Genomic DNA, 15820 nt, shown 5'->3' on the forward strand with positions numbered 1-15820 from the left:
TATGTTCAAATTTTTCATAGATTTTATTCACACACTTGCTTTAATTATTAAATAAATTCTAAAAATTCCTTTTTCACAACAATTTATAATTTAGTGATTTTCAGGGTGTGACACTATCCACAGTGTGGGGTATAGGTTCTTAATAGTAAATTCTGGAGTACCCGACATGCATGTTGGTACAATTACTGAGTCCAGAGATGGCACATTTTCTGAGAATGAATTTCCTATGAAAAATGCACCTAGCACTTCTAGTCAATAACCTATTTTATCCCCTGAGCACTTTGCACCGATAGAACACATTGATCAAACGCCTGAGGAAAATCTTGAGGAGGATGACATTGTAGCAACTCGAAAGAGTAAGAGACAAAGGATTGCAAAGTCTTTTGAAGATGACTGCATTGTATACCTTGTGAATGACACTCCAAGAACCATTGAAGAGGCATATTCATCTCCTGATGCTGACTATTGGAAGGAAGCTGTACGCAGTGAGATGGACTCAATTATGTTTAATGGTACTTGGGAAGTCGTCGAGCGTCCATATGGGTGCAAGCCTGTAGGATGCAAATGGGTATTTAAGAAAAAACTTAGGCCTAATGGTACAATTAAAAAGTACAAGGCAAGGCTTGTGGCCAAGGGTTATACCCAAAAGGAAGGCGAGGATTTTTTTCGACACTTATTCACCGGTACAAGCAAGAGAAGAAGGCCGACAATCTCGGCTTTCTCTGTAAATCCGTTGGAAGAATGCCGACACTCCAGCACTCCTCCATAAAATTCTCGAGGGAACTCTGATATTTGGAGCACTCTTTCCAAAGCTTTGCCTTACTCTCTACTAAGCCAACATACAAAAAATGATACTACAAGTTAGTTGTACTCTACTTGAGCTCAAAGTTGTGTGTATTGAAGTGTGGATGGAGTCCTCCTTTTATAGCTGCTAATGACGATTGGAATGATGGTTAACCTGTCACAACCATCATTGGGAGTCCATCATGGCCCTCGATGTGTAAGGTGGAGATGAGGTCGGCCAGGGGTGGTTCGGCCGAACCAGGGGTTCTGATGAGGACACAACTAGCTCAGAGATGACCATGACTACCTTACGTATTCATTAACCAAATGTGCATACATTCTATATTAGATTCACTTATTATATATTTGAACAAATGTTACTATACTATGAGTTTTGTATCTTCTCGCTTGCAGAGGTACTTGCGTGGATGAAGGAAAAGAGACCGAGCGTAAGGAATGCATGGATGATCCAAGAAGTTGATTGGAGACCAAACCAAGACCTTCTCCAAGTCCACTCCTACCTCACCACGTTATTTATGGTCCACAGAAGGCAAGAGATAAAGTTCTACACGTTTTGGATTTGGATTCGGGTCTCCTGACAACATCAATTTCAAACGGACCTAGCTGCTAATATATAAGAAACCTTGGGGCCCATGAGTACTTGTTGAAAAGCTTATGGAGTCTACTTTCAGACGGTTTTGGTCCCACATCAAAATTTCCACCGAGCTGTCAGGAATTTGCAAAACAAGCCATGAACCTCACCTAGTCCGAATCTGATTTGTGTCTTGGGCCCTATAATTGTGTAGTGGGCTGAGCACAAGGGGTTGTGTGCCCTAGGGAAACCCTAGGACATCCCAAATACTATTTATTCAGTAGCCGTCATAGTTTAGAGTTGGATTTTGCTTAGATAATTTCCGCCATTGTAGTTTTTCCGCTAGATCGGTTTATGGAACCCCAAATTCGAGTGCTTAAATTATTCATATGCAATTGAGTTGCTATCTATCTTGTTCTTGCTTGTGTTCTTTGATTTGCATGCAGGGATTAGCCCTCTCGGTGAGGTCAACCGGGTAGTTTATGGTTGATAACCATAGGAGACGTGGTGCTACGATTGCTGGGTTTGGATCGTGTTGATCGGAAACCGGATCGTGTCTGTCAAGTTTCCACTAAATAGAGAGTTATCAATACCTATCGGAAGATCCCTGGGCCCCACCTCTCTCACCAACTTTCTCGAGTAGCTTACAGGTTGGCCCCTATGGCGGTTAAGGATGGTTTGGACCCACTTTAAGTCGGTTTCGACTGACTTGCGGGCCGTCCAATCCTTGTACTCGCACATGATTGGCTGGATGTTCATTTTCGTCGCATGTCGGGTGTATTTTCTCCTTAAATAACCTGTATACTTATATTAGCAAAAGTAGTGGAAATGGTTAGTAGTAAACTCATACCACTAAGTTTTGATAGTATATTTAATATCTTTTATACATGAGTTGACGGTTAAAGTTTGCACTTAATGACCGTCAATAATGTGCTCCTACTAGCCATTCTTTGATGGATTATAAGGTCAAAACTACGAAACCCGAAGAATTCCTTACTCCCCAAATTAAACTGCTTCCAACTAGTGGCAAGGGAATCTCCCCTACCAGGAAGGGCTTCTAGGGATTATGTTGGTGCCGCGAAAATGCCTGTACGAGACAACTCCCTGGGTTTTTATCCCCCTCCATCCAAAAGTGCCCTTAGAGTGGAGGGTTTAAACAATCCCCAAGGCAATAGATGCATGTGAAATATATTCTTGATAAACATGACCCAAAAATAGATATGCTCATAACCTCATACATAGTAAGCATGAAGATAATCTAATTCTACTTGAGTGCTAATGAATGTATTTCCTTGAGTGCTTCTGAATGTGAGGGTAAGGAGCAATGATTAGTTAATTGGGACATGGTAGTGAGGGTAAGAAGCAATGATTAGTTAATTGGGACATGGTATTGTGAAGCGAACACACCATGAAAGATATTGGTTTTGAGTAAGCTCTTGTCATCGTCTGATACAAGCAATATTTGGGCCTAAAGCAAAAGTTTTGCAACAAGATAGATAGAGGAGTTTATTCACCATTGCTTTCAGGCGCGAACCCAAGCCCTGTGTCACCTGGTCTGTGGCCTAAGGCCTAGGATTGGTGGTCCATTAGGATGGATAATTTTCGACCATTTAATCACCATTTAATCTCCATTGCTTTGTAGGAGAGCATATAAATTCATATTATAGTGTGATGATCTGGGTAGCTGATGCTTCTTTCAATATGGGGATCTAGAAAGAAAAATGTTGGCTGTGCTATCCTTATCTTTAATTCAATAACCTCTAACCTTAATTGTTCATAACGGAATGCTAGATGTTAATCTTGTCATTAGTGATATACATGTTTATTTTGTGTATTTGTGCAATGAAAATGGTTCCATAGGTCTTTGCATTGTAGCAGTGTGTGGCTTTGGCTTTTATGGTCTTGTTAACTCACACTTGTGGAAAATGGTTAGTAACAAACCCTACCACTATATCCGGTGTTTCATATTACTTTCTTTCATGCAAAAATTGACGGTCAGATTCGGCATTGAAGGACCGTTAATAGCGTCCCTGGAAACAAAACTAACAGTGGGAGCAGCATCTGGTAAGGAGACCCTTTGTCCCCACTTCTCATGATCTTAGCAATCGACCCGGTACTACCATTACTAGCCAGAGTAACGAAACTCAAATTGATCAGCAAATTGCAGGGAAGGTCAATGAGACTCCGAATCTCGATGTATGCCAATGATGGCTTGGTCTTCTTAAATCCAAATAAGGCGTACATACAAGTGATAGGCTTATGCACCAACATCCAAACGTCCCAAGTAGCAACCATCAGATGCGTTGACATAGACCTAGACGATGTCCTCGAGGAAACGCTAGTGAGAGAGGCTTCGTTCATTATATAATGGTCCTCAAGGAAACGCTAGTGAGAGGGGTTTCGTTCATTATATAATATCTTGGCTCACTACTAGCCATCACAAGACCACTCCAAGCAAACGTTTAACCTCTTTTTGATAAATCGTAGGATGTTTGATCGACCGGTGGGGAAGAAACATGGGAATTATGGGGGGAACAGTGTTGGTTAAGTTAGCCCTTTCATCACATCCTATAAATGAATCCCTAGAGGTGCTAGACAAACAAAGAAAACTTTTCTGTTGGGAGGGATCTAGAGACCTCACCGGTGGAAAATGCAAGATCAACTAGACAAAAACATGCATACCAACGACGCATGTTGGGCTTGGGGTGCTCAACATGGAAAAAGTTCACAAGGGCGTTGTTGTGAGATAGCTGTGCCACAAATAGAAGGTGCTGAAGAAGACATAGGTGGGGGATGGAAACCCCATGTGAAGACACACAAAAAAAATCCATTTTGTGGCGGCTATGACAATAACATATGGCAACGGGGAGACAATGCACTTCTAGGACTCAATCTAGATAGGCTGTCAAGGATTTATCACCGCTAGTTATACAATCTCTATAAGGAAAAACATGACCTTGAGCAAATTCATTGGAAATAACACATGGATCTCCTAGACACCACAGTCTATGTCCAAGACCAACTAGTCACCCCTGTGGAACATAGTACAAGGGATACCAATTTGGATCAACTACTCAATGCCAATGAAGGAGATAAAAATTTGTTGGTACACAGTTGGATATGCCTACAGTGTCCTAAATATGAAATACCCTATACTTGTGTAATAGGGCTAAACGGGGCCCACCATATACTAAGTTCTATATGGAGTCACGCCTCATATGTATGGCAAGAATCCCAGATAAGGACAGATAAAGCAGAGTCCTACTTAAACACTACAAGGTCTACTCGAATCATATTCACACTTATCTCCCTAGTTTTACTTGGACAAAAGGGTATCAGAGGGTATAAATAAAGACCCCCCCAGGAGGAAAGGCGACGGACCAAGGCAAGACAAGCCAACCCACAAGCCCAAACAAGGGTTATATGATCCACAAGCGCTACAAAAGCCAAAAGGGATCTATAGCAGCCTCTCAATCTCATCGAGTTTCTATTAGAGGAAGCTAACGACTGCTAGCCGTCGACCATCTATTCGAGCTTTATGCCACAAAACTAATAGATACTAGATTAGGTTCTCCTCCCCATTGTACTTGTGAGAGATTGATTATATAATGGCAACATTCGGCTCTGGCCACAGGAGTAAGGCTATTACCCGTCAAAGGGGACCCAAACCTATATAAAAATCCCTGTCTCCTGTTTTTTTACCGCAATCTCATGTATGCCTGGTACCAATGTCCCAAATACATTACAAATATCATATTCAGGTATAGCCCGTCAACAAGAGCCTAGTTCCTTGGAGCTATCAACACAAACTACAAGATGAGGATATAGAAACCTCAAGCTTCGAGAAAATGGAAGCTCTTTGTCTGGCTGGTCATATATGCAGCATTGAGTTTGACCGTTAGACAGGCTAGCAATCCTAGGCTGCCCAAACAACACCTTCTACCTGCTTCACCCACACACTATGAAAACTATATTTCACCTCCTAACAGAATGCAGATACACAAGGAAAATCTAGGACATGCTAGCTTTCTGGATGGCACAAGAACAGCTCAAGCCATCAACATGGAGGACAACAGCCAGAGAGGTCTATAAATGGTGGACGGCTATGGCCATGGCCCATGCCCAGTCCTAAAAAGGGGGCTGCACACGCATCTTACTAATAGCATGAGAAATGAAGTAGACAAACCAGAGAGTGTTTCACCATACGAAATTATCCACATTAACCTTGGGAGCAAATACCAAGGGGCTAGAACCTTTGACATTAGTACGAGCAAGACATCTCTTGCTTGAAGCTTATACCTTAGTTTTCTCAACCTTGAATATACCCCTTTTTCTTTTCTATACATGTACAGGAAAAATTACTCCTCTATTAATGAAATTGAAATAGTCAATACCGGGGCTAGTCTATTACATTGAGCTAGACGTGTAGAGAACAACGTTGCCTGGGCTTAAGACTTGGACTGAGATGTATATGGGTTAGGAATTGCATGGGTCCAGGTAGGCCGCATGGTGGTTGTGGCTGCAAGAATTAGTTCCCGCTTCAACAAAGTTCCACGACAAAGATATTTAATCCACACATGTTGTTAACGCCAAAATTTGGTAAGCCCGAAGTCATCATCGGGTTAGAGTCAGTATCGGCTTTAGAGTCCTGGAATCGGCCGATGGGAGTCGTCATGTCGCCAGCAGTTGTGTTCTTAATGGAGTTGGATCAATTAAAGGAAATTTATCTAGAAGAGTCCGAGTTCAAGGAGGATGCGTCATGGCAAGTTATCTATTAATTGGTATTAATTGGGAATAGTTTGTAAGTTTCCATTTATCTTTAGGAAAGTGTGTTTAGTGTCCGATAAGGACTTTATGTTTTTCTTTTATCTTTAGGAAAGTTTCTGTCAGGGTTACGGATAAGATATACCCTCTATCCTTGGATATACATTGTATACTGATACGGTATACCCGCGCGTATACGGATATTTCCTGTATACGTTAAGGAAATCTATCGCGTGATAGAAGCAGAGTCCACAGATGGAAGAAGTCCTACTCGGACAGAACTGGGTCGTTACCATATCGTGAGGGGTCCGATATCTCCGAGTCCTACTTGGAGATCAACTTATCCGCGGTATAAAAGGGACCCCCGGGGAGGACCTAGGGCATTGAATCTCATCGCCAACACATCCACCACAGCCTACGGAGTCGGAGCCTACAGGAGCCAAATCGCCGGGTGATCTAGTCGAACCAACTCGACTACGGTTTCGTCGGTATCATCGAGTTCCACCATCCCCTTTGTAATCTATGGTTTCCATTATATAATCACATACCAACTGGATTAGGGCTATTACCTACCAAGGGGTCTGAACCAGTATAATCCTTGTCTTTTGTTTGCTTGATGTCGTATTATATAGATCCTCATACCAATGTACCCCAATACCCTCTATATCCGGTCTACGGGTATCCCCCGTCGACAGTTTCTTTCTTGTCCGACATGACTAGTATCTCCCCATGGGTATAAATATGTACACCCGGGGTCATTGTAATCAATCTATCGATCAATACAACTACTCTCGGAGCATTGCCACCCTCTTTACTGAGGTTTTTACTTATCATCCGACAGAACTTGGCACCTGACGCGGGGCTGCATCGGCTTTCGATCTCCGGCGAAGGGGTAAGTCCTATGTTCTGCCGGCCCTAGTGAATCTATCGGCTTCATTGGTGTTGTTCAAGGCTGCATCGCTTCGATCTCTTGGATCGCTCTGGTTTGGTTGATATATTTGCCTATCTGATATCTCAATTCTATCTCTAATTACATTGTGTTTAGAGACACATCGGTTTAGTTGGGACTGTCTCGGTTAGGTCCGACCTTCTGCTTTAGCCAATATATCTCTACAATCACAATACTGTTGTAAATAGATTTGTTATATCCATCACATTAGACAGATCTATCGGCTCATCGAGTATTACATTATCATATACAATCTTGTGCTGCATCGGTTAGGTTCGACCTACTAGATTGTTGTTGATAATATAAATCTTGTTAAGCCGATAGGTTCATGCTAGTGTTTTATCGGGGTGCTAGCCGATAAGTTATCTGGACGTTGCATCGGCTTATAAGGATTGCATATACGTATAAGTTGGATTTAGCCGATGACAACAAATGTTTCATTGATTTATCTAATCTTGTGGATTTTGTGACATCGGATCTCCAGCCGATGTATGCTTTAATCATCGAATCAATGCTTATTCTATCATATTGTATTGCTAGCTGATTGGTTTATACTAGATTATACTGTTATTTTATTACATCATCATCAGCCGATTGCCTTTATATCATTATCTACATTGGACATATAGTCTTGCTTAAACCCTATCGCTATCGGCTGGTATCGGCATCGGCTGTTATCGGCATCGGCTGGAACTACAACATCGGCTTGTCAGCCGATCGGCTTATTGATCTACTATTTGCATATCTTGTCAGTTGCAGGGTCAAACTGACTGGCACGCCTACATCTCACCAAACGTTGGACCTACACTGGAGCTAAGCAGATCTCCCAGGCCAGTGTGTGTTTTTTCGCATCAATACATGTATATTATTTTTCATGAGCAAATACAATGCTAATTTAATTTTTAAATTGTTAATGTCAGAATGTACATTTTGAACTCATCTTCTTGGCTTCTTGCTAATCTATACATCTTTAAATATAATGAAGTGATGGTGGCAACAAATTTGCTACCCCACCTACTTTTATTGTAGTTTTTATCTAGTTTTATAGATAAGCCCGTGAACTTCTTAATACTGTACAACAATAAAATCTGAATAGATAGCTACATGCAAAATTAAATTAATGTGAGTTTTCTCTATAGCGAAAAGGTGGGTAATATATTTCGTTAAAATATATTTTTATTTATTTTAGTACTAGCAAAAATGCCTGTGTGTTGCAACAGGTGAAGAAAATTGTCACGACCGGAAATAACCCAACGGGCGTTCCTTACGTGCGTGTATTATTCCTTGTCCCAGGAGGCAAGGTACACCAGAAGTTGATACAATTCAGAGTTTAATAAGCGGAAGCGTAAATAGTTAATTATTACATGGGCAGCGACGGCCCAGCACACTCAAAGACAACGGAAAACAGCGGAAGACTAAGGTGACGACCACAGGCGCTTGACGGCAGGCACGAGCTAGACACCAAAGCCTTCATCATCCAGGGGCTCCTCTTCTGGGTTTGGGAAAAATTGAGCAAGACTGAGTACAACCACCGTACTCAACAAGACACACCCACAAGTGCAGCATTTAAAAAAAAACCCTTAGTTGCTCAAAGCTAAATTTAAAACACGATCCTAGAACTATTTAATATTATTAAACAAGGCCGTGAACCCACACGAACCTGCCTTAACCCAAGGCCTACGATGATTCAGACCGAACTGGCAACCCGACCCTGGGTCCCAGCTCGTCCCAAGCCAACCCAGGCCAACCATTCCACATTTTAGTTGTTAAGCAGGTTTTAAGAATTAAAACACTAACTTGGGTACATTGCTCGGCTTGCCCATAACCGAGGGCGCGGCTATTCGAATAGATTATACTCTGATCAGAGGTGTACATCTTTGCCCACAAGACACATCTTCCTCACGTGCAACCACGTGCCACATACCACCACGGCATATGGACGGAAGACATGACATAGTTTCCAACCCATCCTAGCCATAGACAAGAGTACCGACCCAACCCCACCTACGGCCGGAACCCCCGGGACAGGTAGGCAGGACTGAGCCCCTAGCAGCAGGACACCGGTCCTGTGCCATGACATCTCGACTACCGGGCCGCGGCTCGTGTAGCCTTCATTTGTCCTAGAGATGTCCATCGACCCCCGACTTCGTCCATCTCCATCCGTGTACTTTTGTTTATAACCAGACTGAGCCACAAACTAAGCCTTACCCATTAGACATGTGGAAGTACGGTAGTGCTTTGCAACAGAGGCCCGAAGACCGGTCCTTATATGGCCGAGGTGCTACCATCAAAACCATGCACCCCGAGCCCAGCCTAAAACCATTTTGAGGGTTTTGAATAGAGGGAGAGGTGTGAATCCAATTCCACAATAATCCAACCATTCCATGGTGTCCAAGTGATATGAATATTCCCAAAGTCTAGAGTTATAAAACCACCCTATGTTGTCCTATTAAACAGCGAAGCATCTACCTAACTTCATACTGGTGGAACCATGAATAAAATGTCCACTAGTTGGGGTTTTGTTTATCCTAGGGTGAACAAGGTAATAATAATAACAATAACAATAATAAGTTCATAACAAAGGTAAATAGGCATGGCTAAATAAAACAGTGATAACGCGGGAATTTTAAATAAAGCGGTAATGCAATAATTTAAATCAAAATAACTTTATAAACTGGGATTCAATATGTTCAAGGATGATGTGACTTGCCTTGCTCGCTTTCCCAAACGTCGGCTTCGACCTCCACGAAGAGTGGATCCTCCGAAGCTGCAGCGTCTACACGACCAACGGAAAAATAAAAGGGCTTTTACTCTAATAAACTCCATATAACAAGCAGGAACAAAGCACAAAAATGGGTTCTTGACTTCTTAAGGAAAAATTAGAGACTTGAACGGTCCAATTCCGAGTTCAAATGGCCAAGTTATGGCCATTTGAAGTTTATATGCTCTTTAAATGAATATTTACGAATTTCTTCATTTAAATTTTAATTTAAAAATATATTTATTGCGTCAGCCGGGAGAGAGGGCGCGCGGACCGGGTCCACGGGAGTGGGACCCACGCGGCAGCCTCACGGTCCACGGTGGACCGGGTGCACCCGGCTCACACCGGCCGGCGCCGTGGGCCCCACGCGTCAGCCGCACTCGAGGGCGCGGGCGGCTGACGGCCGGGCCCCACGCGGCAGCCGCTAGGCGCGCCCGGGGGCGGCCACGTCGGCGCGGCCGGCGGGAGGCAGCGCGCCCGCGCCCCTATGGTCGCCGGCGGCGGCCATAGGCATGGCGGAGCGGCGGCCGAGAGAGGGGAGGGAAAGGGGGAAACGAAGCGGCGGTCCATGGCTCACCCCGGGTCGACGGCGACGACGGAAACGGCAACCGGAGCGGAGGAAGGCGGCGGCGCGGCTCGGGTGGACGGGGTCGACGGCGCTCCGGCGGTCGGCGAGCGAAACGGAGGGGTGGACGAGGTCGGCGAGGATGCGGCGAGGCCGAAGAAGGCGGCGCCGAGATGGGAGGTGGTCCGGGGCGACAATGGCGGCGGACCGGAGCTCGGCGGCGACGGCGGAGAGAGAGAGCGACGGCGCGAGCTCGATTCCGGCGAGGAGAGAGGGCGGTGAGTGGCGGAAACGGTGGTGGGGAGCTCGGGGAGGGTTTATATAGGGTTGGGAGTGAGAGAGGGCGGCCGGAGGGGAAGGAAACCGGCGCGGGAGGTCCGGCCGCCATCAATGGCGCCGGCGAGATTTGCGGGGGCAAATCCGCCCGTTTGAACGCGAGAGAGAGAGGGAAAAATGGGGGGAAAGGGAGAGGGGATCACGGGGAGTGATTCCCCCCACTTTATTGCTTGCGGGGACGGCGGGAGGCGGCGGGATTCGCGGCGGCGGCGGCGCTAGGGCGCGGGGAGGCGGCGGGAGCGGCGGGAGGAAGGGGATGACGGGTGGGCCCCACCCGTCAGCGAGGGTGGCGGGCGGGCCCGCCCGTCAGCGGCGCGCGCGCAGGGAGGGCCGAGTGGGCCGCGGGGCAGAGGAGAGAGGGGGAGGGAGATGGGCCGAATTCGGCCCATGAGAGGGGAGAGGGTGATTTTTAGGGTTTTCTTTTTATAAAACCTTTTTAACTTTGTTTATTTCTTAATAATTATTATTTGTGCTCTGAAAATTCCACTAAAATTTATTTACACATTTTAGGCTTTTAGGAAATATACAAAAATCCTCCAAGCCCTATTTGACTTTTAACTTTGCACATTTTAATTTTTGAAGGCTTTCACAAGCATTTTAATCATTCTAGGCATGATTTAGAGGATGTATTTTAGGGTCGATTTGGGACGCGACAAAAATTTTCACGATTGATAAAAGTTGTGTCAATTTAAATAATAAACTGAAACAAGACAAACAAAACAACAGCAAAACAAAGTCATAAATTTGTGAACCCGGTTGCGCTCGCTTTATGCATCATCACACAAAGAATCTGTTATGTACACCTTTCCATAGCCTCACAAATTTATCGAGTGGCTATTCCATAAGTTGATACATGAGTAGTTTGCTATTACTCATAGATCAAAAATTGAAATTTTGATTATTTAATTATAGTAAAAGTTTTTTTGACTGTAGATAAAAAACATTTGCAAAGTAACAAACTTGTCGAATTGTTGATGTAAAACACGATGCCCTGGGAGATCTGCTTAACTCAAGTGCAGGTCCAAGGCTAGCCTCGAGTGTATCAAGGGCGTGCCGGCTGATTTTATCCTGCAATCAGCAAGAAAGACAAAAGTAGAGTTAGTAAGCCGATAGCTGATCAACTGATAGACCGATAGTGTATCGTTGGTGGTCTCAGCCGATGTAGTTAGACCAAATCGGCTATGGACTGGATAGATCAGGGATAAAAGACCCTAAACATGCCTCATCGGCTATAATACTACCTATTAGGTTTGATAAAGAAGCTCAAGACAGTATTATGAAAATAGTCGATGGAACAATATTTAGAGCAGAATTTGTAGATAATGATAAAGTAGTAGCTAATACTCTAGTACAAACTTATATAAACAAATCAATCTATATGAACGTATCAAATCATGATCAGTTAATAATTCAAATATCCAGTCGATACTGATCTAGCTTGATATGATTATATAGGATGATCTATCTGTATAAGTGGCAAATATACATAAAACTTGTAAAGAAGCATGCATATTAGGTAAGATCGGCTAAAACTCCGATACTATCTCTAATTATGATTAATTCCAGGTTAGTTTTTAGGGTTCTAGACAAAACTAGGGATGATGCATCTCAAAGTAACTAAAGAAACTTAAAGTCTAAATATTCAAGGAATCAACCACTTTTCAAGATTGTAGATGCCTTAGTTAATCTAATCTAGTAAGGCAATTTAGCTGATGCCGGCAAGAACCCTAAAACGAGAGCCAACCGATAGCACTAAATTGAGGTACTAAGGCTAGATTAACTAAGATATATGATAACAGATGGTCATGATAAAAGGACTAAAACATCTAAAACGACATGATAGCCCCGATAGTACGAACCATCGAGACGGGTTACCTCTTGTCGAGAGAACTCGCCAAAAAGAAGAACAAAAAAAGGGTGGCGATACACCGAAGTTGTATTGGATTGACCCCTTCATTACAATGTTATGGGGTTCATATTTATACCCCGAGTACAGACCCAGTCCAGTCCATTATGGACACGACTCAAACCTTTCTAAAGATAAAATACAAACAAGACCATATAAGGCGGTCTTTCCTTAATCGAGCTCCATCTCTAATTGGCAATGATGGTTATTCTAATGTAGGGCCATACCGAGCCCAAGTTATACCATATCGGTTGTATCAGCCATCAGCTTTCATCAACCTTGATCAACTCATACTCTGCTTTTAGCCGATATGGTATCTAGCTGATGCACAGTCCGACTCCAAATCCAACTCGATTTACCACCAAATCCGCTTCGATATTCTTCTTTCTTTTCTGAATATGATGTAAAATTCCGTTGTTAACACGCATATCGAAAATATTTATGAGGAGAGTAAAAAGGAGGAAAAAAAGAAATTGAGGATAAAAGAGAGGAGATCGGAAGGGGGAGAGAGAGGGGATCAGGATTATCGGGAGAAAAGAAAGGGACAAAAAGAAACGAAAAAATGAGAGAGAAAAAAGACGCTGATTGGAAGAGGGGCGCACGCGGTGCCGAGTGAAGGTGCTTGGGATGGGGCGGCGGGATGGTGTGGGCCGGTTGGGATGGGCAGGGATACGAGTATATAATACTCCCTTCGTCCTAAAATATAACAACTTTTAGCCCTTAAGATTTGTCGCAAAATATAACAACTTATCCACCAACATTCTCTTCCCAACCAATCACAACTCTACACCATTCACTTTTCCCACCTACCTCCACTGCTCAACCAATCACAGCCCTCCACCATTCACTTTGTTGGCGGATGGCATGAGGCCCTTTGACCAAATCTGCCGAAACCCGTGGCGAAGACTATGGAGCAAGAACGGTGAGAGGCGAGGGTTCGTGCGAGTACCTTGTCAAGCTAGAGGTGTCCTAAGCGAAGGGTGCAAGGCGAAGAGTATCTACCGAAGGAAGACGGCTTCGCCATGGCAAGTTCGCCCTTGCGAGGGCCGAAAAAGCCTTTCCGGCCCATCAAGCCTAGGGGCTATAGGGCCGGCGATCGCCCGACGGCCCATCAGGGGCCCATGAGCCTCCGAAACATTATGTACCCTGTAAATGTCCCTTTCGTAAGGGCAACCATGTAAATTCCCCTGTATAACCTAAACCCTAGTAGTAAGAACCTGTAATGGGGCTATAAATAGTCCCCCTAGGGCCATGTAATGGGGGGATCCAAGTGAAAAATTCTAAATTTAATACACTTCGTTTCTTTCCAACCACTGTTGAGTAACCACGTCTTTCGACGTATGCGGTTGTCGTTTCAACAACAGTTGGCGCCGTCCGTGGGGACTTCCGAGCGAAACCACTGAGAGTGAATGCCACCGAAGAAGGTCGTGAAGGAGAAGGTTACAAGGCGAAAGGAAAGCGACGCCGGAGCGGACATGGCTGCCGAGGACGGAGTAGAGCCTTCGACGCCCGTGGCCGAAGAGCGAGGTGGACCATCTGCTTCCACAACTGCACCATCACTACCGCCTTCGGCCCCTGCCACCTCTGTACAAGTGCCGAACTCGGCCGACCTGGCGAAGGCGGCTGCGGCGGCAAGGGCACTCCAGACCAGGGCGGAGATCCTTTCGACAAGCCAACTGTTGGTGCCCCAAGCCGCTTCATCGCGGCCGGCAGCAGCCCCAACCGCGCTCGCCGCTGTGCAGGCCCAAGTCAGCCTTGACCCCGAAGCACAAGCCGAAGCCGACATGGAAGCCATGCGGCAGAACATGACACGACTCCAAGACATGCTTCGCCAAATGCAAGAACAACAACAAGCATACGAGGCGACAAGGCGGACCAAGGTCACGTCGGCCCCAATCCTTCAGTACTCGGCAGGTTATGTCCCACCCCAAGTCTATCCGCAGGTGACGACCCAGCCCTTTCCGCCACAAGTTGCATAAGCGCCAACGTACTTCGCCGGGCAGCCATCAACTGCAGCAGCACATCCGGCCCCTCATATGCAACTGCAAGCTCAACCAGTCGCTGCCCAAGTACAACATCAACCATCTGGCCAAGCTCCACAAACAATGGCGAAAGGGGCTTCGGCTCTGCAGGCGCAAGTCCAAGCTTTCCTTCAGCAACTCAACCAACCCCACTACATTTGAAGTACAACCCCACTGGCTCACCCGGAGGGGAATACAAGTCAAGGTACGCTTAATTGGTTGCCATCGAATCAGCCAGGCCTGGGGGCTTCGCCGTGGAATCAAGGACCGCAGTTCGACTTCGTCAACGCTGCTCAAGCGCCAACCGTTCGGCAGCAAGCTCCAACTCCAGGCTTCGGAGCAAACTAAGCACCAATCCAAGCCCCCATGACATGGTCACAGCCAACTTTCGACCCATCCATGGCGGCTCAGCAAGTATCTCCAATTGGAGCCGGGCAGCTGAATGCCATGGCCCAACCTCACGCACAAGTTGCAATTTCGCCCTTCGCCACACCGTACCCGCAGCTGGGTGCGGTAAACGGGGCGGGAGGCGAAAGGGGCTACCACTGAGTGGGGGAATCAAGACTCGTCCAATCCCACCCCAGTTCAAATTCCCACCCGTCCCGCGCTATTCAGGCGAAACTGACCCGAAGGAGTTCCTCTCCATCTACGAGTCAGCGATCGAAGAGGCTCATGGCGACGAAAATACCAAGGCAAAGGCACCTATGAGGAGCCGAAGACGCAGCAACATCTACTCGGCATTCGCCAAAGGCTGGGGGAGTCGATAAGGGAGTAAATGCGTCGCTTCTCGCAAGCCCGGTGCCAAGTTCACCGAGGCGTCGGTCATAAATGCCGCTTTGGCTGGTCTGCTCGAGGGCGAAGTCACAAGAAAAATCGCCAACAAGGAGCCACAAACGCTTGAGCACCTACTTCGCATCATTGACGGGTTCGCAAGGGGCGAGGAGGATTCCAAGCGACGGCAAGCTATACAAGCTGAATACGATAAAGCTTCCGTCGCCGCTGCTCCAGCTCAAGCACAAGCTCAGGTTGCCGAACCACCTCCCCTCGCCGTTCGCCAGCCTCAGCCGGCGATCCAGGGATAGCCGCCAAGGCAAGGCCAAGCCCCCATGACCTGGAGGAAGTTCAGAACCGACCGTGCGAGCA

The sequence above is a fragment of the Oryza glaberrima genome, chromosome 10 (assembly GCF_000147395.1).
Source record: "Oryza glaberrima chromosome 10, OglaRS2, whole genome shotgun sequence".
In the NCBI taxonomy this organism is placed as follows: Eukaryota; Viridiplantae; Streptophyta; class Magnoliopsida; order Poales; family Poaceae; genus Oryza; species Oryza glaberrima.